This window comes from Diabrotica virgifera, chromosome 8 (assembly GCF_917563875.1).
Source record: "Diabrotica virgifera virgifera chromosome 8, PGI_DIABVI_V3a".
Classification (NCBI taxonomy): domain Eukaryota; kingdom Metazoa; phylum Arthropoda; class Insecta; order Coleoptera; family Chrysomelidae; genus Diabrotica; species Diabrotica virgifera.
Genome location: NC_065450.1, coordinates 17133265 through 17153088, shown reverse-complemented (window position 1 = coordinate 17153088; position 19824 = coordinate 17133265). Strand labels below are relative to the sequence as shown.

The 19824-nt window shown below is 32.8% G+C and overlaps 1 long non-coding RNA gene across 2 annotated transcripts; it reads right to left on the bottom strand.

Moving 5' to 3' along the window:
• Positions 1–1427: 1427 nt before the first annotated feature.
• Positions 1428–6190, bottom strand: LOC126889586 (uncharacterized). 2 transcript variants are annotated; one of them, XR_007700089.1, is made up of 2 exons: positions 5752–6190; positions 1428–1779 (listed from the first exon to the last, which is right to left on the bottom strand). It is a non-coding gene; the product is annotated as an uncharacterized LOC126889586 (long non-coding RNA). The 2 variants fall into 2 exon arrangements; XR_007700088.1 differs by lacking the exon at positions 1428–1779 and adding an exon at positions 5108–5459.
• Between the last annotated feature and the right edge of the window lie 13634 nt (positions 6191–19824).

Genomic DNA, 19824 nt, shown 5'->3' with positions numbered 1-19824 from the left:
AACACGTTTATAAATAACAGTTCCTATAAAGTGGGCGTTTGTAGTAGGCTTTCTCACTGGTTCAGGGGAATTTTAGTAAGTATTTATAATTTACAAAAGTGCACTTGGGTCAGAATTTTGTTTACATAATTCGTAGATAAGATGGTAATAAAATTCGAAGTAACATTATCCCTAATAAAAAAGACATGATTTACTTAGAATAAAAGTTTGATTATGATTGGGATAATGATGTGTACTTCAAAGTTCACGGCTGTACTTCAAAGTTGTACAAAGTTGTACTTCACTTAATGACAGATTATTTTGGAAATGGCCACAGCTTATAGATGAACAATGGACAACTTCTACAATTCTGTTGGTCTTTCCAAGCAATTGTTGGCTAGAAATACTTTATGCCTTGAATCTCTGCGAGCTGCAAGAAAAGAAAATCTTAGAGTGACTAAGGCAAAATTAAATATTGGTGAAATGGTGCAACGTAATTGTGGAGACGTGTGTATTGGTAAATGGAGAGATAAAAGAGAGGGGCTATACATCACAACCGAGCACGAAAAGGTTTTGGAGGACGCTACAAGGACAAAAAGATACTAAACTTATACCGATTGTGCAATACAATTGGTATATGTCAGGAATAGATTTACAAGATCAGATTATGTCTTATTATCCATAAAATATAAAGACACTTAGATGGTATAAGAAAGTAGGTATTCATCTGATTGAGATGATGATTCACAACTCATGGATGCTAGGTATATAACAAATATTAATCTAAACCCAAAATGCCATTGTTCGATTTTCCCTTATCTATTATAGAAGCGTTACTTTAAACAAAAAAAGATGAAGTTCATGACACAAACGTCGCTGAAAATTCTCATTCTTATCTTCCACCTAAGTGTCCAAAAAACCCAAGTGGTAGGAGATTTATGGAGCGATGCCGCTTTTGCTCAAAGAATGTTGTTCGCAAAGAGAGTTTATTTTTTTGTAAATCTTGTTCCGGTAACCCAGGTTTATGTCTAGAATCCTGCTTCAAACAATATCATGAAAGAACCTGAACTTCTTTCTTGGTGTGCAATGTGTACAACGTGTGTTTCTTTTTGTGCACAGTATGTACTGCATATTGTGTATATAAAACATTATTTGTTTTATTAGTTTTCACTTTATTTAAAGTTATAATATTAGTAGGTATGATTTTTTTAATTTGTGTCATTTGTTCTATTTATATTTTATTATTGGTGACAAATAAAATAAACCAAATGTAACGAAAAAGCGATGGACTACCCCAGCTAATTGAAACAATATTCGAAAATATTACCTCAACTAACCAAGATAGCCATCGTCACACCCTTAGCTTAGCTCAGTCACTCAGGTGTGTGTTCGTCTTGTCCTAACCTCAGATATGAACTATGAAAATTGGAATGGAAGCAAACAAAACATAGTTTTTAACTAATCATGTTTATTGTTCATAAAGATATAATAAATAAAATGACTTAGTAAATTGCATTAACAAATGTATTTAAATTCTTGCCAAAAACTAACAATTCTGGATTATACTTATGGCTTTTGGTAGCTGATGGTATCTTCTTGATGTCGTATGGTACTGCTGCTGGTTCTGCAACGGGCTCTGGGGTTGTAGGTGTTGTATTCCACCAGGCCTACGGATGTTGGTCGTTGCAGTCTTGGTTATGTGGTTGCAGCCCTGATGACATGGTCCTCGTTATTGTATCGCCGGCGATTTGAGGGTTGTTGAAACTCCCGGAGGGAGAAAAGTGGTTTCTTTCCAAAAAACTATAAAATAGAGACACATATCAATCATCAAGAAGAAAAACCAACGTGTGCCATCTGCCGTTCCAATCGTCAGAAAGAGTAGCAGGTGACAAGAATAAATCAAATGAAATTTAGATGAGAATAGTTAAAATTCTGATTACTAAACGTGCATACATGTAAATTAAAAGATAATTATATTTGAAACTAAAATATCAGAACACATGGTCTGACATTGGAAGTTAGGTTAGTTAAAAATCCATTAGAAAAACTGTTAGACGGAGAAATATAATCACAATATAATGTTATCCTTACCCCAAGAGATGATTTGATGAAATGAAAATGATTTATTTTTCGAATTACAATCCTTTTTAAGGATTAATTTTTCCCTTCCAGTGTATGTCAGGGAGTAGGGGGTCAAGTCGATGAAGTGACACTGTCATTGAAAACGACGTTTAAAATGATAACCAAGTACTATGAAGTAGCGGCATGTTCCGTATTGAAACAGATACTTACAGAGTAAGTATGTACGAGGTGCGTTCAGAATGATGATTTAGATTTTAGATGAAAAGAAATATATTAAATAGAAATAAGAGAAGATAATAAAAGAGGATAATAAATGAGCGCCAACCGATTTTTAAAGGGGGAAATGGGTAAACCAAATAGAAGAAGATAATTATTAATGAAATATTAAAGGAAATAAGGTAAAATAATTATTTAAAAATAAAATATCAAAGATGTGACGTTTGTAACGTTACACACTCCTCTCACCCATCAGAAAAATTTTGAACACACGTGAGAAATTTTTCCCAAAGAAAACAGGAATGTTACACACTCCCTCCACTCATCAGAAAAATTTCGAACACAGGTGAGAAATTTTTCTCAAGGAAAACAAGAAATCAAAGTTCTAACCAGAAATAAATATATGCAGTAGTAATCGTTCAGAACAAATCAAAAATAAATACTCATAATAAAGTAAATATTAAGTCAATGTATATAGTTAATTTAAATTATTAATCATAAAAAATTTTAAAGTACCAAAATAATTTTCAGATGTTACTCTGGGGAAAATAAAAATATTACCCAATGAATTGTAGTATTCATCACACTATAAAATATTTATTTATTATAAATAAATGACATCAGAGAATATCTATCTCTGGAAAAAAAATAAATGTACTTTAAAAAAGTATGAAATTAATTCAAAATTATAAAGACATGTAGTATAAAGTGTAAGTAATAATTAAATTTTACTAAGAATCCAAAAGTAAGTAAGTAACCATAGTCAAATAATGTAGACATATTAAAAATGAATTGCATTGCAAATATTCTGGTATTTATATAAAATAAAAGGCATATAACCAAATTTAAGTAATTGTATAATGGATATTACATCCTTAATAAAATAAATAGCTAATAGAGCTACTAAGAACTGAATCTCGACAAAATAATAAGTACTTGGATAACTTGAGTACCGAAAGTAAGGTAATAAAAATAATAATCAATATGACAAGGTAAGTAAAAGCATAAAAGTAGATAAAGATAATATAAGTATAATATAAGTAATAAAAAGAAATGCAAGTGCAACTATAGATAAACCATTAAAAAAAATAAGTACCAACTATATGGAAAGCCAAATAAGACAAAGTTCTACACCAAAGGGTTTGAAAAAACTGCATAAAACCAGTCCTAAAAGACTTAACCAATAAGTTAATAAAGAGAGAGAGAGAGAGAGATAATGATACATAATGCAAATGCTACTTCCATCAAATGCATACCAGGGATCTACACTAGAGAACAAAATATATGTATAAAAATGCATAAATATGATTTGCAAAGATGGAAAATAACAAATGCTAGTAGCTAAACTACAATCATACTTCAAAGCGCCATCATTCTACACCAGATTTCTAAAAGTAGATATGCATAGAAATGTTTGAACTCCAAAAGAAAAAATTTATAGAAGACATCATCCTAAAAATAATATACAGCATTAAACTGTATATCATAGTCATTAAGACCAAAAAAACGGAACTCAGACTCTTATGATCTGGCCCAACCCTATGGATAACTTATATGTACCCTAGGAAAAAAAACACTAGGTGTCTATGCAGCTATATATAAGCCATACACAACTTATAAGTGCCGGATGAGGCTTTTGGGCTAATCTGTATCAAAAATCAGTACAACACCCAAAATAAAATAATAAAACAATAATATATAGAAAAATAGGGCATTGTTAAATAAAAAAGATGTTAAATATAATGTTTATCATAATTAATATAAGTGCACTAATGCAAAAAATTGAAAAATGTAAAATATCATGCTTTACGAACAAAAAATTTTTTGAGATTCAACACAAGAAGAAGAAGAATGATTTACATTAATATTCTGAATACGTAAAGAAGAAGAATAAGAGTAAAATACCTCAATGAAAGAAAAGAACTTGAAAATTGTCCTAGTCTTTACTATACAAGTAAAGTAGTATATACCATCCGAACAGAAAGTTCGACGGAAACAACAAAATTTTTGGTAGTTGTACAAAATTGGTAATAAATATATGAAAACAACTAGGAAATATAAGAATAAGTAAAAAGTAATTGAAAATAAGTAATAAAACAAGATTTAAATGCACTTTAGAGTACACAGAAGTACCTATGAAAAGAACGTAGAAGAAATAGTACGTATAAAAAGTACAGAAAATATGACAATAAATGGAAAAATTCTCTTGGGTTTTGGAAAGTTACGACAAAATAAGAGTAATTAAAGAAGAACTACCAAAAAAAACTGGTTAAATTGAAAAAAACAGAAAAAAACACCATGTGGACATTACTATCAAGGTCCTAACATAAAAATTAGCTAAAAAAAATAGGTAAAAAGTATCAAAATGTTAAAAATACCAATATTTGCAACTGTAAATGTATTTTAAATCAATTATGCTGAAATATACAATTAAATTATTGAAACTGGTAATACTTTTTGACCCATAACATGTGAAAATATATAAAAATTAGTAAAAAAGTACCAAAATAGATAATATATATAGACTTACTGCAAAAATTGAATATAAAATGAAATATGTGAAAATAGTATTTATTAATGCTTGTTGTCTGCTACCAAACCACACATTCACAGCTCGATTCTTCGGATAAGACAAACACGTTGGGCGCCAGTGTAACGAAAAAGCGATGGACTACCCCAGCTAATTGAAACAATATTCGAAAATATTACCTCAACTAACCAAGATAGCCATCGTCACACCCTTAGCTTAGCTCAGTCACTCAGGTGTGTGTTCGTCTTGTCCTAACCTCAGATATGAACTATGAAAATTGGAATGGAAGCAAACAAAACATAGTTTTTAACTAATCATGTTTATTGTTCATAAAGATATAATAAATAAAATGACTTAGTAAATTGCATTAACAAATGTATTTAAATTCTTGCCAAAAACTAACAATTCTGGATTATACTTATGGCTTTTGGTAGCTGATGGTATCTTCTTGATGTCGTATGGTACTGCTGCTGGTTCTGCAACGGGCTCTGGGGTTGTAGGTGTTGTATTCCACCAGGCCTACGGATGTTGGTCGTTGCAGTCTTGGTTATGTGGTTGCAGCCCTGATGACATGGTCCTCGTTATTGTATCGCCGGCGATTTGAGGGTTGTTGAAACTCCCGGAGGGAGAAAAGTGGTTTCTTTCCAAAAAACTATAAAATAGAGACACATATCAATCATCAAGAACAAAAACCAACGTGTGCCATCTGCCGTTCCAATCGTCAGAAAGAGTAGCAGATGACAAGAATAAATCAAATGAAATTTAGATGAGAATAGTTAAAATTCTGATTACTAAACGTGCATACATGTAAATTAAAAGATAATTATATTTGAAACTAAAATATCAGAACACATGGTCTGACATTGGAAGTTAGGTTAGATAAAAAAACCATTAGAAAAACTGTTAGACGGAGAAATATAATCACAATATAATGTTATCCTTACCCCAAGAGATGATTTGATGAAATGAAAATGATTTATTTTTCGAATTACATGCCTTTTTAAGGATTAATTTTTCCCTTCCAGTGTATGTCAGGGAGTAGGGGGTCAAGTCGATGAAGTGACACTGTCATTGAAAACGACGTTTAAAATGACAACCAAGTACTATGAAGTAGCGGCATGTTCCGTATTGAAACAGATACTTACAGAGTAAGTATGTACGAGGTGCGTTCAGAATGATGATTTAGATTTTAGATGAAAAGAAATATATTAAATAGAAATAACAGAGGATAATAAAAGAGGATAATAAATGAGCGCCAACCGATTTTTAAAGGGGGAAATGGGTAAACCAAATAGAAGAAGATAATTATTAATGAAATATTAAAGGAAATAAGGTAAAATAATTATTTAAAAATAAAATATCAAAGATGTGACGTTTGTAACGTTACACAAAATCAAATCGTTTTTATATAAAATACAAGTGACGTTATCCATACATCAGTGGGCCCTTCGTTATAACCATTTATGTAGAGGGCCCACGCCGTCACATATACGGCACCAACTTTATTCCCCCCAAATGAAAAAAATATACATACATATTGCATAACTCATTAAACCTAAGCAATAAAAACTATTTTTAAGCAATTTAAGGTGTTGGGATTTGGAGACCTACATTGAGTTTCTATGGGCGCCGAACGTGTTAATTTCTTTGCTTTGGTTATTTTTGTCATCAACCTAGGTTCCCAGATATTTGTATGTTTTAACTTTTTCTATTTGGGTTTGCTCTACGATTAACCTTTCATTTCCATGTTCTGCTTTTGAGACAATCATAAATTTAGTTTTTTTTTTCTTGTTTACTTTTAGTCCGTATCGAATGCAATAATCATTAATTCTATTTAGCAATTCTTGTAGCGATTGCAGAGTGTCTGCCATTATAGCGGTGTCATCAGCGAATCTTATGTTATTTACTATTCTTCCGTTTATAGAGATTCCATCACTTAGCTCCGCTATCGATTCCTGAAATATGGCTTCACTGTACAGGTTAAACAGTAGCGGCGACATAACACAACCCTGTCTTACTCCTCTCTTTATATCAATATTCTCGGATTCTTGTTCTTTTATCTTTATATTGGCCTTTTGGTTCCTATACATATTGATGATAATTCGTAAATCTCGTCGGCCTATATCCCTGTTTTTCAATAATTTTAATAGTTTTTCATGTCGGACCCTGTCGAACGCTTTTGCGAAGTCGACGAAACAGGAATAAATATCCAGGTTAATATCTAAGCATCTTTGAGAGAGGACATTAAACGCAAACAATGTCTCTCTTGTTCCAACTCCTTGGAACCCAAATTGGGTATCATCCATATCATATTCTAGCTTTCTGTATAATCTTCCATGAATCACCTTTAGAAATATTTTGAGGGTATGGCTTATTAGTGATATTGTCCTATAGTTCGAACAATCTTTGGCATATATTGTTTTTGGTATTGTTACAAAGGTGGACACCAACCATTCCTGAGGGATTTTCCCGGTTTTATACATGTATAGTATTTATATAGTAGTTTTATTTTATATAGAGTTTTATCGTCTAGACATTTCAGTAATTCCGCAGGTATTTCGTCTGGACCTACAGTTTTTCCGTTTTTTTTTGCCTTTCGTATTGCTTGTTCGATTTCCTCCATTATGATCTCTGGTCCCGTTTCGCTGTCGATTTCTTCCGGTTCTTGTCTATTATCCTCAAACAGATCTGTTATGTATGTCTTCCACTTTTTTAATTTCTCTTTGACTTCTATAATAATTTTTTCATTTGTGTCTTTAAGAAGGCCATCTTTCTTTTTTCGCTGTGTATTTGTGATATTCCTTATTTTCTTGTGCATGTTAAAGCTATCATACTTTTTAGAATATTCTTCTATTTCACTATATTGATTTGCCACCCAGGTGGATTTGGCCTCTTTTATTTTCTTTACTATTAATCTCGGCTTCATGATAAAGCATGATTACGGTCGATGGTACACAGCGCAGATTACGAAAGATTACCTGGCCAACACCAATATAACAAAAATGGACTGACTTTCATTAAATCGGGATATGAATCCCATCGAGCGTCTTTGGGATACACTCAAACGCTTAAACACCAGTGAAAGTGGCTGAGCTTACTTACTTACTTTCCGTGTCCGGAACACCAACAACTTTAAATCTGTATTTCCAATGGTTGGCCACATAGATGGCCCTGTCATTTGCTATAATTAAGTCTTGTTCTGTGCAGGTCTCTCTCATCTCTGTGCATGATAGTAGATGCCGGCTGGTCTGAACCGCGCCACAGTCGCAGGTATCGTCCTCCTGGTATCCCCATTTTTTCAGGTTACTAGCACAACTTGAAACGCCGGTTCTTAGTCTGTTTAGCGCATTCCAAGTCGGATACGGTAAATTGTGTCCAGCAGCCATTTCCTCCGAGGGAGGAAAATGTGTCGCGGTAGCTGACGCTTGCCATAGGTGTATTCGGCGCGTCTCTGGCGCTTCGGGGATGGATCTTGATGTTTTCAGGAAGCTTTTCCGAGATCTTAGTCTGCTTGGCTGAGTTTGGTGGTCATATAAGGGGTGTCTTCGTTCCGTCTCCTGCTTTTTCCGTTCTACCTCTGATGTGACCTTCCTCCTGATAGGTGGTGGAGCAATTCCAGCAATGGGGTATACCTCTTCGATATGTGTCGGTTTCAGGCAACCCGATATTATACGGACCGTTTCATTTAGAGCCACGTCGACGTTCTTTGCGTGAGCAGAATTTGCCCATACTGGTGCTCCAAACTCCGCGGCCGAAAAATATAATGCCAAGGCAGAAGTGCGGAGAGTGTGTGGTTGTGCTCCCCATTTTGTATTAGTTAGCTTGCGGATGATATTATTTCTGGCACTTACTTTCTTCTTGACATCTTGACAGTGGTATCGGTAAGACAGAGTTCTATCCAGACGGACGCCAAGGTATTATGGCGTCTTGTTGTGTTCCAGCATCTGACCACGCCATTCCACCTCCAGCGACCTTCGGGCATGCTTGTTTCTCAGGTGGAAAGCACATACCTGGGTTTTTGTGGGATTGGGTTTCAGATGGTTTTTATCATATTATAGAGCTAAGTCTCCCAGCGCATCTGTCAGTTTCACTTCGACTTCATTGAAGGTTCTTCCCTGAGCTGCCACCGCTGTATCATCAGCGTAAATAAATTGCCTTGTTTGTTGGTGTATGGGTTGGTCGTTGGTGTATATGTTGTATAGAATCGGCGCGAGGACACTTCCCTGTGGTAGCCCATTTTTTTGGTCCCTCCACTTGGACTGGAGCGTTACGTAGAAGCGTCTATTCTGGAGGAGACATTTCACTAACCTTGTTAGTCGGAAATCCTTTGTAGTTTCGTAGAGTTTTGCGAGTAGCCGTTGATGGTTAACTGTATCATAGGCGGCAGTTAGGTCTATGAACGCTACTCCTGTTATTTCCTTCCGTTCAAAACCATCTTCAATATGTTGGGTGAGATTAAGAATTTGACTGCAGCAGCACTTTCCGGGCCTGAATCCTGCTTGTTCTGGAATAATTTTAGTCTCCACATATTCTGCGATCCGGTTCAGTATCATTCTTTCAAAGGCCTTGAAAAGGTGGCACAAGAGAGATACAGGTCTAAAACTCTTTGTATCCGCCGGATCCTTCCCTGGTTTTAAGAGGGCTACCACTCTAGGTTTTCTCCAGATTTTGGGGATTTGTAATGTACGGATGCAGCAATTCATCATTTTTACGAGCCACTCTACGGTTTTTAGTCCAAAGTTCTTTATTTGCTCTGTTCGTATGTCGTCCAGGCCAGCCGCTTTATTATCTTTCATTTGATGGATCGGGCCTCTCATCTCCTCTAGACAAAAAGAGGTAACTAGAACATCTCTTTCTTCGTCGATATTCCGTTGAGCTCTCACCTTGTTCTTTCTTGATGTCGTCTTACCGTTCATTAGCAGATGATGGGCTATCTGATCGGGTGTGACTTCTGTCATGTTGACTGCCCGAGCAGCGGGATCGTTGCCAAGATTCCGAATCAGCTTCCAGGCACGTCTGCTGTTTTGTTTCATGTCCAGACTCGTGACCAGCTTGCACCACCTTTCCGTTCTGTTGGCGGATATCGCATGTAACATTTCCTCCCCAGCCTGTATTGTCGCTTCCGAGAAAGGGGCTTCTTCATATAGCTATTCGTATCTTTTAAGTAGGGGTTTAGATTCTTCATTGAGCCCCGCTATGTACTCAGTTCGACAACCTCTAGGGATAAATTTCCGTGATATTTGCTTTACGATTTCTACAAATTTATCGTATGAATCAGGGCAAGGTTCTAGCTGGGAAATTTCTTGATCCAATGTTTCAGAGAATTTTTCCCATTTTGCTTTAGTAAAGTTGAACCTTTTCTTGAAAGGAACAATTTCGTATCTGATTGCCGCGTTGGAAAGACAAATTATTGGTCTGTGCTGTGTCTTTGGGAGGGCGCTTCCAACGATTTTTGTCACCTGGTCTCCAATTCTGTCGCTGACAAATATATTGTCTGGGTTGTAACCTCTGCGCCATCTTCCGCTGTTGAACGACGCAGGCTACTTTGGATCGTGAATAAGTTTTAGGTTCATGCTTTCAGCCCATTTTTCTAGTTCTTCGCCATTGGAATCTGTTTCGTTGTAACCCCACGCGACACTGTGACAGTTGAAGTCACCCAGTACGAATTTGATTTGCTGTGATTGAAAGTTATTCGGTTCCTCAAATGCAAAGTCAGCGTTTGGTGGTTTATAGATTGACGTTACTGTACAGGAGTTTATTTCCACTTTGAGGATCTCGATGTCATTTTAATCTGTTAGAGATGTGGATGCTACGTCGATATCTAGTCTGACGAAGACTGCGCTACCATATTGGTCGTGTGGTCTCTCCAGTATGAGCTTTATACCCCGAATCCTTGGTCTGCGGCTTGCAGTACCTCTATGGGTTTCTTGAACCAGTAGAACATCGACACCATGTTCTCTGCACATATTAGACAATAGGTCTTCTTTATCTGCTGATAGTCTTCAATATTAATTGAGGTCGTCATCAAAAATGGCTTGATAAAGACCGTTTTGATTTTGATTGCATCTGTGTTGTTGGTGCACCGGTGTTGAAAGGATTAGCCGACATTACTCGTTTCCAGGGGACGCCCGATTGTATTCACAATTGATCACAATCTACGTGGAGGCTCCTTTCATGTCCCCCAGTGGCTGAGCTAAAAACTGCATTATATCAATTATATGAAGTGTAGGAATTGATTCTTTAGGAATCAGTAAGAAATTTAAGGTCGCATGAAAAGCGTAATACAACGCAGAATAGGAAATACTCAGTATTCATTTTATTTACTCAAATTTTTTATATTAATAATTATTGACTTTCATGTTCATTACAAAATTACTATTATTCATAACATGTTTTATCACATACAATATTAAGCTATCTTTCTTCTGTTCTTTAGTTACTAATTTTATAAATATTTATGTCATTGCAATAAAAATTACTTCTGATCACAATATTTTACTTGTAAATTTACATTGTATTGTATGTGGACACTTGCCAAACAGCGTAATCAAAAATTTTAACTTATTCTACTTTTGAGTTGATTCTTTTGGTATGAAGAGTAGATTTTCGTCATATAGGGCTATAATATCTAAAAATCCCTGAATTAGGCGCAGTCCCGAGAGAAATCTTGTTTCCCCGAGCTATTAATATCAGGTCACAGACACATCATCGATAAAATTAACTTAATAAGAATATAGAAATCAAAATTGGATATTAATCCGAAGGTACAACAACATTTCTTAAAAAAGTTAACAAAATAGGTATTCTACAAATTTCACTGTGGTCGTTTTTAAACAGTGTGTATTGTTTCGGTATCTGCATTTTCCTATATTGTAATATTTATCTATATATAAAAATTATATATTATGTATTATGTATGTCTATTTTCCGCCGCTCGCAATTATAATAATAATGTTTATTTAGTTTCAAAATAATAGAACGGAAATACACTTAACAGTTCAATACATATAAATAAATATAAACATAGATATAAATATAAATAATATGAGTAAAATATAAATATATATATATATGAATCTATCATGAATATACTGTACAAGTTATAAGCAAATAAATAAACACAAAAGAAATTCCCTGAAGAACCAAAGGTTGTGCACAGGGATTATTCACATTTATTTAGCTCTAATTAAGTGTTCACAATATTTTATGAAATAGACCAATCAACAAAGTAAAAATAAAAACCCAGAAAAAGTTTTGCCCTATTTGAATAATCATAATAATTACAAAAATATTGCATCCAGAGTTTCAGTTTCCTCATATTTAAGATATCTGCTAAAAATTGTTTTGACAAAACTAAATGAGTTTATTTTTCTGATATAAGTTTTATACATGTCTGGTAAACAATTAAATATTTTGGGTACGAAGTATGTATAATTATGTTTCCCAATAGATTTTTGTGCATTAGAAATTTTAACATAGTCGTGATGTTTCCTTCTAGTGCTATAAGAATGATCCAAAGATTTTAATATATGTTTATTTTTTTATGTGAATAAAATTATGTTTAATTGATACAACTTTCTAATACTCAATACGCCGGCTTCTCGGTAAAGTAGTTCTGACGAGTATAGATTTGACTTGTTTAGCATTATTTTCAGAAATCTTCGTTGCAGTATTTCAAGTTTCGTTAAATGCGAAGCATGTGTACCACCCCATGCCAAAATGGCATATCTAATACGAGATTCAATCAATGAATAATAAACAGTTTTTAAGTAAGACAAATTTAGAATATTGCTGAGATAACGAAATTTATATAATAACATTCTTAAAGTTCTGCACACCGTATCTATGTGGACATCCCATCTTAAGTGACAGTCAATATACACACCTAAATATTTTATATTGTTTTTTCTACTTATTGTTATATGTGTATTATTATTTCTTATATCTAATTCCGTGAAAGCAGGTAAATTATTTTTATAAATTGAAAACGGTATGAAATACGTTTTGTCAAAATTAACAGTAAGCAATCTTTCATTCAGCCGTTCTAGTACCCTAACAGTTTCTCTTTCTGCTAAAATTTTTAGTTCGTCCCAAGAATTACTGGTGTAGAGAATAACTGTATCGTCAGCAAAACAGATAATCTTGCCATTTATTTCCATTCCTGCCAATGCATTTATATAAATAGTAAACAATAAGGGACCTAATATAGTACCCTGAGGTACACCATATTGTACGTTTTTTTCGGCGCTTAGTTTGTCATTAATTTTGACCAATTGTGTTCTATTATTTAAATAACTTTGTAATAGTATGTGTGGTGCACCTCTGATTCCAAGATCCTCCAAAGTTTCCAATAGCTGTTGATGACTGACAGTGTCAAATGCCTTGGCTAAATCCAGAAAAATAGCTAATGTAGTAGAACTTTTATCAAGCATTTTGTATAAATAATCAGTAACAGACGTAATCGCATCGGTAGTAGAATATCCCTTCCTAAAACCATATTGGTTACCTGATAGCAGATTAAATTTTATGAGATATTTATTTAATCTCTCTGACAAGGCTTTTTCAAATATCTTAGCAAGGCTGGTAATAAGGGATATAGGCCGATAATTTTGTACTAAATTTTTGTCACCCTTTTTGAATATGGGTATAATTACCGATTTTTTAAAAAGTTTAGGACATACAGCTTGTTCGAATATTTTATTTATTAATACAGTTATAGGATCTACAACGATATTTGCAACTATTTTTAGTATATCTGCAGAAATGTTATCTATGCCAGGAGATTTATTAGGTTTTAAGGAATGAATAATATTATGGATTTCTGAGTTAGTTACAGGTTCTAAAAAGAATGTACGATTGCATGTAAATTTTAGAGAAACGGGAGATTGTTGTATTTTAATCTTTTCAGCGAGCTCATTTCCTACATTGGAAAAATATTCATTAAAAATATTGCTAATGTCAGATCTATCAGTAACTAACTCATTGTTTCTATTTAAGATACTTTTTATTTCATTTGATTTTGAATTATTATTATCTAACTTTTTGATTGTATTCCACAGACCTTTGGAACTATTTTCATATTTTTTTATTTCCGAGTGAAAATACGTTTTTTTCGTTTCAATAATTAGTTTATTTAATTTATTTTTGTATACTATATATTCCTTTTTAAATATTTGATTACCTGGATTATTTATATGTTTTCTGTAAAGTTCATTTTTTTTATTAACTGATTTTATTAAACCGTCCGTCATCCAACTATTCCTTTTAACTTCACATCTTTTTTTCTTTACTTCCTTAGTATTTTTATTAATTACTGAAATGAACGTATTGGTAAAACTGTCTACCATATCATCAACATTATCCGTATTTAAAACTTGCTCCCAATTCTGCAAACTGAGATCTCTTTTTATATTATCATAATTTATTATTTTGATGACATTCTTCTTAAAACCCATTTTGGTCTTTTCAAAAGCAATACTAATAAAGGTAGCCTTATGATCAGTTATTAGAAGATCCAAACAGCTGATAAAGTATTATTTGCCATTTGCGAGTTGGTTTTTACAAAAATGTGATCAATACAGCTATGAGAATCTCCTTGAATTCTAGTATTTTTATTTATCACAGATACAAAATTATGTTCACTTAGCATACTTAAATATTCAGAAGACTCAGGAGACATGTTTTTAATGTTAATGTTAATATCTCCCAAAAGTACATGGTATTTACAGGCAAAACTTTTAGTATTATTTAAATAATCATTCAGACAAACACAAAAGTCATTTTCATTAGTTGATGGTGGTCTATAGATTACAGTTATTATTGTGTTTTTATTATTTTGACCAATTACAGTTATCTCTAATGCCTTACATACAGAAACACTTACAATTCTAGAGGTATATCTTAAATTATTTCTTAAATATACGATGACACCGTCATTTTGATTTATGTCTCCTTCATTATACAAGATATTGAAATTTTCCATATTAAATAATGATATATCAGGGATCACCCATGTTTCAGTCAGACATATACAATCAAAATCCAGTGTCATCTGTTCCAAATTTATCTTCAACTGATCTAGATTTCTATTTAGGCTTCTGATATTTTGATGCAAAATTGAAAATTTTTTATAATCAGTACCTTTATAAAAATCCCCGGTCAGCCGATTAAACGCTTCTAAATTTGTAGGTTTATGCGTAACTACAGGGATGTAGTCTATATCCCGTATATATGGATCCATCAAACACAATAGACAATTTATTTATCGATGTTACTCGAACCAGCGCGGGATCTCGTGTTTCTATTTTGTAGGGGTGGTGGGACTTCTTGTGGCTTTGTTCTTTTGATTGGAGTGTTGGTTATGTTGTTCGATTTTATTAAATTGTCTAGTTCAGGCCCAGTTATTGTTTTGGGTTGTTTGTCGATTTGGTTTGAACACGGAGTTGCTGGATCACTACTACTTTGCTGAATGGAATTGCTTGAATTTTCTATTTCAAGTATTTCACTGGCTGTGTAGACAGAGTTGTTTACGTATAATTTATCACCTCTAATGTAACACTTGTTGTTTGGTGTCCTAACTTTGTTCATATATCTTCTTAAAATTGCTGTTGTTTCCCGTTGCTTTGTTGTCAAATCGTGGGATATATGTAAGTGAAGTTTCTAAGTCCAAGAACAACGTTTTTAAAAAGAACTTTATTGACAAGGGACTACTTACTACAGTTAAATGCAAAATAAGAGTGACGCTATATAATGCAAAAGTTTATTTATAAGCTCGGTGACGCCGAGGTGTGGTCGAGGTGAAGCTTGCTGACGCTGTCCTTTTATTATTGGTGATTTAGCAGTTCTGGTTTCTTAACTCCTCCGGGGCTAGATGAGAACTATGGGGTAGCATAGTTCGAAGAAACGGAAAATTTTCTGGTACCTTCTTTTCTTGTTCTGTGGATTCTTTTGGTGATTCTGGATTCGTATTTTTTCTGTATATTTGCCAAATGGTGTAGACAAGGAAGATGATTGCTATGACATATAAAATTATGGTATAAAAACTGACATGTTGAAAATGAATGGGAACTGTGTCTACATTGTCTATTTTGTTTTCTTGATCTGCTAAAGCACTTTGAACATTATTTAATTCGTCTAATTTTATTGAGTCTATTTTTATTGTTTTAAAGTTTAGATCACTGACCGGGGTTTTTAGTAACACTTCTAAATTTGGCAGTTCCATTTTAACAAAGTTTGGAGTTTTTAGTTCAAATGATTTTAAAACGTAATTGTCTATATAAATTTCGCACGCACTATTGAGTTCGATTAAGTAACTACCGTTTAATGGAATATTGTCCGAATTTTTGTCGCATTTTTGAATACTAATCACTTTGTTTAGAGTTATTACGATCCACTTATTGTTTTCAAGTTTTTGAATTTTTATATTGTTAATTTCTGTTGGCACTGATTGACATTGATTTACAAATTTTGAGTACTGTATTAGTTGAACTTCGCAAGGGGCTGTTGGTGTTACTTCAATGGACTGGACATCGTGGCATAAATATTCTTCTTCTAACAATTTTTGACATTGAACGTTGGCAAGTGCATATTGGTATCGATTGGAAAGTAGGAACTTGGATTTTGGAATAATTGTTCTAAAATGAGTTTGGTATCGGGTCGGAAAGGAATAAAGATGATAATAATCATAGTCATTGATCTCAACAATGGGCAATTCAAGTACAAAAATTATTTTATTTGCTTTACTATAACTTTTTATTTTTATTATTTTTTCGAACAACAAAATATTTTGCAAAGATAATTCAAAAGGGAATTTGTTATTTTTAAGAAATTTACTAACGTTTAATATTTCGAGAAATAGTTCATCTGGGTCGGCTATCGAATTATGAAATGTATTTAGTTTCGAAAAGCTGATAGCAACTTCGATTTTTTCTAGTAGATCATAAATAATTTGGAAACTAGTGTAAAATTGTGACACAAGTCTTTCTAGTGCAAAATAATGAAATGTCTCAACTTTTTCTATTTTTATATCTTTAATTAAGTTTTGAACTTCTGTTATGCGTGAACTTAAAATTAACTGGTTATGGGCTAAGATTTTTGTATTATTTTCAAAATTCTTTATTGAAGATCTTAATAAGGTGATTTGATTTTTAACTATAGTTTTAATATTATTTTGATTATTTGTTAGAGTTGATATAGCGTCGTTGTAACGTTTTGCATCGTTTTGGTCTAGGTTTCCGGTTATAAATTTTATTGCGGAACCTACACCATCAAATAGAGATCTTTTAGATCTGGTATTCCAAAAGGGATTTAATTGTCTTAATTCAAGATAAATTTTGTTTTCTAAAATTTGGATTAAATGATAGGAGTCTTGAAATTCTTTATTAAAGCTTAGAATTTGAGAAGTATTTGAAAGGGTATTTATCATGGAATTATATTGATTTTGTAGAGTAAGGAAATTTGTAGTAATGTTTGTAATGTCATAGATATGTATAAAAGTCCAAACATCTGTCTGAATTCGGGCTGTGCCTAAATGAAGGGGTAAAAGTCCGGGATTGTCGTTTAAGTTATGGAATTTGGATGTGTCTCGTCTTGCGTCGACGTTTGTTGTCCAGAGGGTGAACCTGCAACGGGAGGTTTCTTTAGTTCTTTAATATGTATAATTTCTGTCTGGTTAATGTCTTTTTTATATTTAAGTCTTTGTCGTACAAGTTCTACTTGGTTTCTATCAAGAATTTTGGTTATTTTGTAGGGACCTAAGTATGGTTGATGTTTTTTGTTACGTTTTTGGGTATTAACTTTATAAACTACTTGTCCAATTTTAAATTCTGAATTTATTTCTCCTTGATCGTTTCGTTTATCAATTACTTTAGTTTTATTTTGTGTTAGATTTTCATGTACATTTTGGTAAACGTGTTTTAATTTGTCTTTATGATTATTTATATATTCTGAATAGAAATTTTGGGAAAGAAATAGTTCGTTGGGGTTTCTAGAATCTGTATGTCCGAAAGTTAGTTCAAATGGGGTAAATTTTGTGGAACTATGAATAGAATTATTGTAAGCTATAAGAGCATAGTCCATTAGGTCATCTTCGTTAGGATACGTTTGTTTTAGAAGTCTTAAATGTTCGATTAGTGTAGAGTGTATTCGTTCAGCTATTGAATTTGATTCATGGTGACCAGGAGTAGTAAAATGAACTTTGATTTTGTGAATTGCTAATAAATCTTTTATTACTTCATTATTAAATTCTCTACCTTTGTCTGCTACTATTAATTGGGGAATGCCGAAAGAAGTGAAGTATTTTATTAAGGATTTCGTAATGTGAATTGCGTTTTTACCTGGAATAGAATAAGCTTGAGCAAATTTAGTAAATGCGTCTGTGAGGGTCAAATATTTGTTACCGTCATATGTAAAAATATCTATATGAATAATTTGAAAAGGTTTGCTGGCGGTTTCCGTAAGCATTAGTGGGACATAAGGGGTGTGTCTACCATATTTATTTTTTTGGCAAATAGAACATTCGTTAATGTAATTAGTAATAGTTGTCTTCATATTTTTCCAGTAATAATTTTGACGTAATTTTTCAAATGTTTCGTTAATTCCTCTATGGTTAGTTTTTCCTTCTTGGTAGTTTCTTAATAAAATTATTTGTTCCTCTTCGTTTGCTACTGTATTAATTATTCTAGTGCATTTAATTAGTTTCGGACCATTTTCAGAAAAATGTTTTAGGTAATATTTATTAAAATCATTATACAGGTTGTCTTTACTGAAGTACAAATAAAATGTAATGTTAAGGTCTGTGTATGCCATAAGAAATTCAAAAATATCTTTTTCATTATCAGTTTCAGGGATTTTTACTTTAATTATTTTATGGTTTTGATAAGTTTCATGAGTTATATCGGTTTTCGGGTAAACGTTAGGGTATACTAAGATTTGGTGAACTTTGTTATTTATTATTTCATCTAAAATGGGTATTCCTTGATTCGTTGTTTCGTTTGCGGTTGTATGTTGTGTAGATTCGTCTGAGCTTTCGTCTTGTGTATTTATTTTGTCTGGAGGTATTCTTATATCAGAAATAATGTTAATTTTTCTCGATTCGTTATTGTCACTTGTTGAAGGTTGTGGCTCTAATGGATTCTCTGCAAAATTTTGGAGGTACTTTAAAATATCTTCGTCTACGTCTCCAGGATTATTTATTATTGATTCATCTTCTAATGCGTTAATTGTAATGCGAGATAGACAGTCTGCGTTTGTATTGTGTTTTCCTTTTTTATAAATAATTTTATAATCGAATTCTTCTAGTTTTAGACGCCAACGTATTAATTTTGAGTTTGGCTCCTTTAGACTAAAAAGCCAAGATAATGGTTTGTGATCCGTGTAAATGAAAAATTTTCTTCCGTAAAGGTATGGTCTAAAATGTTTACAGGCCCATACAATTGCTAATAGCTCCTTTTCTATAGTTGAATAATTTGTCTCTGATTTATTTAGTGTTCTTGAGGCGTATGCGATGGGTCGATCATTTGGTACATTTCCTTGTGATAATACGGCTCCAATTGCATAATTGCTAGCATCTGTCGTTAATATAAATGGTTCGCTAAAATTTGGGTATTGTAAAATAGGATCATTTGTTAATATTTGTTTGCAAGTTTCAAAACAGTCAATAAAATCTTTATTGTGGTTTACTTTAGAACCTTTTTTCAAACATTTGGTCATTGGTTTAGTAATTTTTGCAAAATCTTTTATAAATCGTCTATAGTAACCTAGTAATCCTAAAAAGCTTTTTATTTCAGTTTGGGTTTTTGGAATGGGAAATCTTTTTATAGCTGCGATTTTATCGGGGTTTGGTTTTACGCCTTGAGGGGTAATTACATGTCCTAAATACATAACTGTTTTTTGTAAAAATTCTGACTTGTCTAATTGTACCTTTAAATTACTTTTTCTAAGTCTTTCGAAAACTATTTTTAATTTTTCAAGGTGCTCTTGTAAAGATGTGCTATAAATTAAAATATCGTCTAAATATA